This window comes from Hakea prostrata, chromosome 7 (genome assembly GCF_041222555.1).
Source record: "Hakea prostrata isolate BN-2017 chromosome 7, UWA_Hpros_2, whole genome shotgun sequence".
Taxonomy (NCBI): domain Eukaryota; kingdom Viridiplantae; phylum Streptophyta; class Magnoliopsida; order Proteales; family Proteaceae; genus Hakea; species Hakea prostrata.
In genome coordinates this window covers 28,440,954-28,450,929 of record NC_142606.1, presented here as the reverse complement: position 1 = coordinate 28,450,929, position 9,976 = coordinate 28,440,954, and the positions used below count along the sequence as shown (strand labels likewise).

The 9,976-nt window shown below is 38.8% G+C and overlaps 1 non-coding gene across 1 annotated transcript; it reads left to right on the top strand.

Moving 5' to 3' along the window:
* Window positions 1-1,114: 1,114 nt before the first annotated feature.
* LOC149010850 (small nucleolar RNA R71) lies at window positions 1,115-1,221 on the top strand. The gene has a single exon (XR_016174855.1). It is a non-coding gene; the product is annotated as a small nucleolar RNA R71 (small nucleolar RNA).
* Window positions 1,222-9,976: the final 8,755 nt, after the last annotated feature.

Sequence of the window (9,976 nt, the reverse complement as noted above, 5' to 3'; positions counted from 1 at the left end):
TTCTTTCTAGAATCTGGAATTGAGGACTCAAGAGCTTCAGGGAAGGGGGTTTTGGAGTGTAAAACTCAGGAGTAGGACCCTCGACAATTGGAATGTGCAACCCTTTACGAGGAAATTGATGGAGAATACTCACAAGTGGTGTCTCTTTACTAGTCTTGTGTGCATCATCACCATTCTCATGGGTCAAATCGACCTCTTCTCAACTCTCAAGATCAATGGACAAAGGTGAATAATATTCCTTCCCACTTCGTGTCACAACAGAAACTGCTTGCACTTGCTCTTCCCAGACCCAATTTGATGATTAGGGTTACCTATTGGTTGATTAGGTAACTAGCCAACCTCCATCATACTGATGGCATTAGCTAGTTGACCAAGTTGGGTTTCTAATTTGTTAATGGACTGAGAATGAGAATGTAACAATTGAGTGTTTTGCTCTAGTCCACTAAGTTCCTTTAGTACCTTATCCTCAAATGATGAATTCTATGAGGGTTGCAGAGATGATGGTTGCTCATTCCTATAGGCATTTTGTTGCATACTAAATGTAGATGGCCTATAAAGTATTTGATTAGAGGGATTGGGCATTGAGTTTCAGCATGAAAAATTGTGGTGGTTTCGCCATCCTGGGCTGTAGGTATTGGAATATGCATCACTGCCCTGTTTAGAAACTCCTTGGGCCAAATGTGCATGCTCCTTAACAAACTCAAGGTATTGTGTAGCCAAATAACAATCAGTGACATGATGGGATAGGCTAGAACATAAAACACATGCTTCAATTTGATTAGGTGGAGAGAAACTTGTAGGAAGTGGAGATGGGGTTTGTTGTCCTAATGACAAGAGATAGTCCAATTTCTTTTATAGCAAGTCAACCTTGGTGCTCATCTCAATGGTAGGATTGATCTCATAGAGACTGCTCCTCTTTGGTTGCCCGGTGGATAGAATTTCAGTTCTAGTTGCTGAGGCATGATATTGGGAGTTTTCACTAAGGGTCTCAAAAAGTTCTCATGCCTCATTCTCATTCTTGTGCATGAAGGTTGGGCCACAAGAAGAATAAACCATTTACCTATGTCGGTCTCTAAGGCCATCATAAAAGCATTGAACCAATTGCCATTTATGAATAGCATGGTGGGGGCACTTTCTAAGTACTTCTTTGAGTCTTTCCCATGCCTCATGAAATTGTTCTCCTTCTTGTTGAGAGAAACTCGTTATTGCTCTTCTAAGGCTATTGGTACTGCCAATGGGGAAGAATTTTTTAAGGAACTCCTATTGCACTTTTGCCCAAGTGGAAATTTTAACATTGTTCAAAAAATGAAGCCAATGCTTAGCTTTATCTTTGAGGGAGAATGGGAAAAGAAGTAACATTAAAGCATCAACTGAGAGGTTTTGAATTTTAACCGTGGAGGACACCTCTAAAAACTCATCTAAATGCTTATAAGGCTCTTCATTGGCAAGTCTATAAAAAGATGATAGCATTTGAATCACACTAGACTTGATCTCATATTGAGCTGCTTCTATGTCAGGCAACTTAATACAAGAAACCGGAGTATATATTGTAGGAATGAAATGCTCATTCAAGGGCCTCATTGAAGGCTCATTGTTTGCCATGGTTCTTTGCCTTCTAAGGTTGGCCAAGGTTTGTTATAACTCTAAGTCAAGTGGGGTCAACTCAAGGTTTAGGGATTGACGACCATGCATACACACAGGAAAAAAATAGCTAAATAAATAAAATTAAAAGAAAATAATTGTAGCAAAAGAGAGGGTTTAGGACATACCTGAAGCGCAATCCATGTGATCTTTCGAACAAAAATTACACATGTGGGATCGGAGGGATGGGGATTTTTAAAAATTAACATAAACAACCCAATCTAATGCAAATATGACAATTGAAATTTCCAAAATACAATTACATCTAAGAAATAAAAGATAACAACCTAAACTAATTATCAAATCGCGACTCTTACAATTACCTACAAAACAAAAGAAAAAGATATTAGTTAAATAATCAAAAAATTAGAAATTAAAAACACTAAAATTACTCTAAAAATTATGCCTAATTGACAAAAATCAATCCTAGCAACCGTGCTTTGGTTCCTCGGCAACGGCGCCTATGAAATCCCACCTAACCCTAACCTAGACACCCTATTTGTTTTGGATAAAGAAGAGCTAGACTGATGTTTGACCTTGAAGTTGGACCTTAAGTACAGTGTTGATATCTTTGGAAGGTCCTAGGAAGTCAAGTTAGCCCTCTCCCTTATTGTAGATCCAAGGCCCTGAAGTGAAGGAAGAGGGCTTTGTGGACCATCTCTAGTAGAAGACACGGTGTTTGACCCAAAACCCATGGACATTGATGATGGAGTTCCCTACTTGGAAACCTTGTCTAATTTGGAGAAGAAACTACTTCTTGGTGTTGAAGAGCTTGGTTGATGGACTTGAGGCCTAGTTGGACATGTTTTGGAAGGTCCCTCAATGATAGGTATGTTGCTTGTTGAGTTGGGAGAATCCCCATCGAAAATCTTGAGGTTTGGAGCTTCAATTCCCTATTTTGGGCTTGCTGTCAGCCTGGGTCGACTGCATGGGTCGACTGGGCCAATCAACCCAACCAAGCTACTGAATGATAGGGGCATGTGTGTAAAACTCTGTTTTTTAGGGTTTTTGATGCTCTAATATCAGAACTTTGTGGTTTTCAGCCCCTTTATGTTCCTAAGTCTCTTGAGATCGTGGGAAGCCTCTCTCAAGCCTTCTCTTTGGAGTTGTGGAAGATCCTCATCAATTTCTCAAAGCTATTTGGCGAATCTTCTTCCTTTATGTTGGTATTCACTCCTACTCTCACTTGATCTACTCTCCTATTGAATTCTTCCATTCTCTATGATTGTGAGGATGATCTAATGTCATTCCCATGACTGATCCTCCAATCCCTGCTATTCTAGAGTGGATCTCCATACACTCTATAACTTTGTGAATCTCCACATGATGATTTCGAAGGGAAATCAAGTGTGATCTTCATGATTTATTAACCATTCTAGGTATTTGATTTCTAAAGCATGCTAGATTAATTCCTATCATTATTTCTATCTAAGATCTATTGTACTTTTCTCTCTAGAGTGAATTCTCATTCTCTCTAGCCTTTCCATAGAATTCACAAATTGATTTTGGTAAAACCTAGTTTTTGATTAACTTAGAATTCTACTCTTTTGATCTTTGTTGATGCCTAATCTATGCTAGATAGTCTTAGACTACTATTCTAGAGTTTCCCTTCAAATTTTGGAGTGTTTCAAATCCCGAAAGTTGAGTTTCAGATCAAAATTTGGAGTTTCTGTCCGTATTGTTCACTGGGTCGACTGCCTAGGTCGATTGCCCAAGCTGCCCAGCCAGTCTGCCCATAATGACAGTAGCTGAATTTTTTGTCTGTTTTGATCCGTTTGACTTCCGATCTTCGAGGGTTTGTTCCTAATACTTAAACCATGTTTGTTTAAGCTTGTTTAGGTGATTTTGGATTTATTCTCTGATCTCTCACTTGAAGATTATAGATTCGGAATACGAGGTGAGCACGGTCACTTACAATATGCATATTTACATGCTTGTTACGATATGATTCGAATGCATGAGTTAGCTACTATTGTTTTACTTTCTTTACATTATATTACTTCTATAACTACAGTAGCATGTTCATATTGAGAGTTAAATATTAGAATTGATTATTGAGTAATGTGAATGTGATTTGGACTATAATGTGAATGTGAATGTGAATGTGATATGTATGGAATCATGATATGATATGAATGCCTAGGTTGTAGTTGTGGAATGCGGAATGCCCTTTTGGCGTTTCTATCTTTGGACACCAGTGGAAGTGGTATGGGACGTTTTCCTATGGTGCCCCTTGACTCTTTCCCTGACTACTGGTTGACATACCTAGGGCATGTCCAAAAGTGTTTGGCTAGGAAACCCCTGTCATATCTTATCGGAAGGGGAATTGAGACCGAGTGACCCATGGCAGCAATGGGGATTTGTGGGCGCTCAAGACTGGTAACCAACCCGTGAGAGGACATGATCACATTGTGGGGGCCATTAATTGGTAGGGTTGCAGTAGTAGACTTGGGCTCATGGGCACTCAAGACCGATAACCAGCCTATGAGAGGACATGAGAGCTTCCCGTTTACTATTTGTGGATGACCAATAGGGTTAAGAGTCTACGTATTCAGGAAGGAGACAATGACTCTAGTGGGACAGGTACTGAAAAGGATCGCGAGAAACGAGGAATGGATGTATCTAGCCTGAAGTAGATATGACTCAATAGATGACTTGCATTGGGCTAAGATTAACCCTATACACGCGCCAATACTTAGACCAATGGTGATGTAAGAGAGTGGTGACCTAAACCCCAGCCACGGAATGTCTGAGAAGGATGCAAGACCCAATTACCAATGGAGAACCCAAGACACCGGGAAGGTTGAGGGAGAGTGATTTGAGACCTACCCAGAGAAGCATGGTGCTATGACTTAAAGCATGTCTGCCAGTAGAGACCAGCATATATAGAGTTAGAAGCATACTCGCATTCATTGTTTCATCTCATTGCATTTATATTGCTTTGGACTGTGTGTGGAGATGTTTATTGTGATTGGACTACTTGCTAAGTTCTTTTTGAGCTTACCCTTTGGGAGAAATGTTTTTAGATGCTTTTGCAGGATCAGTAGAGAACCCGTGCTATGGTATGGAGGACCCTTCCTTACTTGGTTCAGCTCTAGAAGTCAATGGAGAAGGTTATGACCAATGGTATGACTAGCCCACACGTTTGGACTACATTGATGGCTCCTATTGATGGTAGTCGGCATCGTCTTATTCGCTGATGGGATCGTGAGCTACATGTTGACCCTAAGCTACAAGAGTACAATCCTAAGGTGAAGAAGAAGAAGAGCTGATGCAAGATTGATCGTGTCGCTAACCAATCAAAAATAAAATCCTATACTAATCTAGCTAGCAGAAAGTGCGGGGTCGAACTATGGGGAACTAAAAGGCTAAGTTACTAAGATTCAATTCAACAAAAATAAATTTAAACTAAATCTATTATTAATGCAAAAACTTTAACTATGAATACGTGAAGATCTTTGGGATTTCAAATCCCCAATGCTTTTCCCTAACCGATAAAACTCTACACTTCAAAGCAAATTAAGAATGGTCTTCCTAGGTATGCCCTATCTTCGCAAGACTATCGTCCTTCGCTGAAGCTTGGCACGGGCTAAGCTATAGAACATCTTTGGCTAGACTCAAACACAATCAACTAGAAGATATAGAACAATCAAATTAATGAAATAAGCATGGTTCATCTACATCCCAAAGAAAAGAAGCTAGCTACTCATTATCACAAAGTTCATAAGAAAAATAAAGATGAAACATAGAGAGAGAGAGAGAGAGAGAGAGAGAGAGAGATGTGGTATTCTTCTTGAGCAATGAGAGAGATGAGAGCCAAGATCAGTGTTCGCCGTCTTCTTCTGTTCTCTGTGGTTGGCTTCTCTTTTATGTCTCCCGCACACAATAAATCCCCTCTCTTTACCCCTCAATTCGACATTTATTTGTTCGAATTTTGGAAAACCTCAAAACTATAAAGTTGTAGATATTTTCGATATTGTTTCATACCATCTTGAATCACGCAATCCGAGCTCATACAAGAGATATGCCCAACATACTGAAGGTAGGTCTGTTTACCCAATTTTTCAGATTTATTACCAATTTTGTTCCTTAGACCTCCACTTGTTTCCAATTTGGCTAAGATCTCACTTTTCATGATTTCAGAGAACAAATCTAAAATCACCTAAATAAGCTTGAGAAAACATGTATAGACCATAATAAGCAATTCCAAAGGATTGGAGTCGAAACAGAGCAAAATTGGAGTTGATGTCAGCCTTGGTCAATTGGCTGGCAGCTTGGCCCAATCGACCAGGCAGTCGACCAGGTGAACAGTATGCAGTAGCAAAACCCCAAATCGGTCATAACTTCTTTGTTTGAAGTCCGATTGCTCCGAAATTCGAAGGGAGAACTCCACATAAACATACTAAGACTATCTAGCAGGGATTAGACACCATCCATGATAAAATAATAATAATAATAATAATAATAATAATAATAATAATAATAATAATAATAATAATAATAATAATAATAATAATAAATTTTTAAAAAATAGGACTTTCTAATTTGATCAAAACATGGTTTTCAATGAAAGCAAGCCATGGATTCAAAGGAGAATTTAGAGATAACAAGATTTCACTCTAAAGGAACATTAGCAATAGATCAGAGATAAGAGCTATCATGATAATGGATCTCACATGCTAGAGAATTAAGATTAAACATGCTTTCATGAAGATATCAATGATCTCTTCTATAAAATCAAATATGGAGATCATAGCATCATTGGAATGAATGGAGATTCATTCGAAGAGATAGAATACAATAGATCAACAATAGAAACTAAGAATAAACATGTATAACATTGATTAGAGAGGAAAACTACAGTAACAAAGGATCATGCTATCAAAACCAAATTAGAAACAAGAAGAATCACCATATGGCTTCAAAGAATGCATAGAGTGAATGGGGTTTCACTCTAAGTCTGTCACATCCACCCAGCCGGTACCCTATCTAGCATACCCGAGTGTGTAATCCACAATCCCGAAGATCCAGTATTCGAGGAAATCATCCTCCCACATTTGCAATAATATAATCAAAAACAAGATTTAAATCAAAGTCAACTATATTAATCAAAAGATCAAGATAAGGATCAAGAATATAATCAAAGTGCGGAAAATGATACCAATAGAATAAATCAAATGTAGAGTGTAGTGGAAAATATACTCTACAGTAGCAGCGGAAAAGTATATCAAAAGAAATATTACAATTGGTTCCCAAAATGAAAGGAAAACAAAACTAAACTAAGGTCTCATCGAATCTATAAAAGATCAAAAAGAGAAGAGACGATGTCCCACTACTGGCACACAAGTGCTAAAGTCGGACTAATCTTGATAAGTTCCAGTCTCGTACTGGTAGTCATCACCGTCATAGTCACCGTAGCCAGTAGCTTGGGTACCGTAAGAATCATCAGCTTGGTCTTCATAGTATTGACCATCATAATCATCAGTTCTTGCAGATAAGTCTAACAAATATGTTGCAAAAAGAAGTGAGTTCAAAAGAACTCAGCAAGGCAGATCATTCCATAATAACATAATAACACATGATAGCAAATCATACAGAATGCAATATCATATGAAACAGACAATGCAGATATGCTTCTAACTCTATGTATGCTGGTCTCTATTGGTAGACATGCTTTAAGTCATAGCACCATACTGCTCTGGGTAGGGTCCAAATTCGCTCTCCCTCAACCATCTCGGTATCTTGGGTTCTCCAATTGGCAATGGGTCATGCATCCCTCTCGGACATTCCTTGGCTGGGGTTTAGGTCAACACTCTCTCACGCCTCCGTTTGCTCTGAGTGATGGCGCTCTTCTACATAGTTATATCAACTTAAATCCAGATACTTCCATTCCTCTCCTCTCGGTCCTTTCTCCTTCTCCCTAGAGTCAGCGTATCCTATGGCTACAACCAACTCAGACTATGGACTCATCAACCTTATTGGTCAACCACATCTAGTTAATATGAAGTTCTCATGTCCTCTTACAGGTCATTTCACCGGTCTTGAGCGCCCATGAGCCCACGTTCCACTACTGTAACTCTACCAATGAATGGCCCCCACAATGTGATCCATGTCCTCTCATGGGTCATCTCACCGGTCTTAAGTGCCCACAAATCCCCATTGCTGCCACGAGTTGCTAGGTCTCAATCCCTTCCGATCGGGTCTGATATAACAGGGACATCCTAGCCAAACACTTCTAGACGTGCCCAAGGTATGTCAACCACTAATTAGGGAAAGTGCAAAGGGGCACCATAGAAATGCATCCCATACCACCTCCACTGGTATCTAAAGACAAAAACGCCAAAAGGGCATTCCCCATTCCCCAATCACAACCTAAGCAATCACATTCCCAATCAATCATTCACAATCACAACTGATAATACAAACATAAGTAAGTAATCATTCATACAAGATTGAAATAATCATTGAATCACATAAACAAGTACTATTGATATTGTAGTTGAAGAACTATTGTAGCAATACAAATATAAGAAAATTAACACAACAATAGTATGATCATGTAATCCAATCTAATTAAAAGTAGGCATGTATATTATGTTATTAGGGATCAACCGTCCTTACCTTAAACAATCTTCGAAGAATTCCGGAGAATAATGAGGAGGGGTCCAAGACTAGCAAATAAACCCTAAACAAGCATATAACAATCATTAGGAATTAGCCCTAGAAGATTAGAAGTCAAACGGATCAATTCGGACGAAGAAACAAGTTGTTGTCACTGTTGGCAGCTTGGTTGGTCGATTGGGTCAGTAGACCAATAGGCAAAAAACCCTAATTGGTCATAACTTCTTCGTTTGAAGTCTGATTGCTCCAAAATTTGAAGGGGAGTTTCCTAAAAACATACTAAGACTATCTAAGAAGGTCTAAGCATCAAAACATGGTCAAAAAGTAGAATCCTAATTGAACCATAAGATTATGGCTCTCATGGAAAGGTTAGGGAGAGTAAATATTCACCCTGGGTCCAGAAAATAGAAGTTTATAATCAAGAAAGGTGTTAGGAAGGGTATACAATGAGAGAAAACAAGGTTTCAAATAAAATCAAAGGAAACAAATTCTAATCATAACAATTAGGGTTTTACCAAAGAGAATCCGTGTATCCCACGGAAAGACTAGGGAGAATAAAGATTCACCCTAGGTAAAGAGAAGTAGAAATTTATAATCAAGAAAAGTGTTGGGGAGGATCCAATGAATTAAAAGAGGATTAGGGTTCCCCAATTTGGATACCCTCTTATGAGGGTTACCCAAGGGTTTCCTCCCAAAATCAACCACTTTGGATTTCCATGGTAAAAAGGAAAATAGGGATCAACCCAACAATCATGGGGATAGAATGAAAGATGTAACACTGGTGTGAGACCTTTCCCACAATCACCAAGATCAGTAGAAAAATAATGAGGGAGTGATCAAGATCTCAGGTAAGATCAATTTCAAGAAACAACACCATATGGCTTCAAGAACTTCAAGAACATAGAGTGAATTGGGGGATTCACTCTAGGGCTAATAGAATCAGAGAAGAGGTCATTACAATAGTGTAATACCTTTCTCATAATCAAGAGATTAGAAGAATAGAAGAGATAATAGATCAAAGAAACATTTCGATTACTAACCTTTGTAGAAGAAGTACCAATAAAGAATCTCGAACGGATGCTTGGGGATCTTCCTTGGCTTTGAAGAGGAGGTCTTAAGGTTCTTCCCACATTCTCCAGAGGTTCATAATTGAGTGAAAAACACGGAGTTCCCCCTTTAAATAGAACAAAAACCCTTAAAAATTAGAGATTTTTTACCAAATTGGCCTTACTGTCCCTATTGGTCGATTGGTTGGTCGACTAGCCAGTCCAAAATAGCAACTCCAAAATAGGGAATTAATGGTCCAAACCTCAATACCTTTGGATGGGCTTCTCACAACTCATCAAACAACTTACCTAGCATGGAGGGATGCCTTCAAACCATGTCCAAATAGGCTTTAAGTCCAACAACTAGGCTCTCCTTCATCAATGTGCAGTTTCTTCTCCAACTCAGACAAGGTTTCTAAATATGGAGCACCATCATTAATCTCCATGGGTTCTAGGTCAAACAAAAAATTAGGGTCTTCGGACCTACAGACAATAGGGTTTTCGGGTTAGGGTTAGGGTTAGGGCTGGATTTCACAAAGTCAAAGGAGATCAGAGAATAGGCAATTATAGTAGCGTAACACCTTCCTCACAATTAAAAAAATAAGATAGAACAGTAGAGAGAAGAGATTAGAGAAGAAAGAGGTAGAATACCAACCTTGAATGAGAGA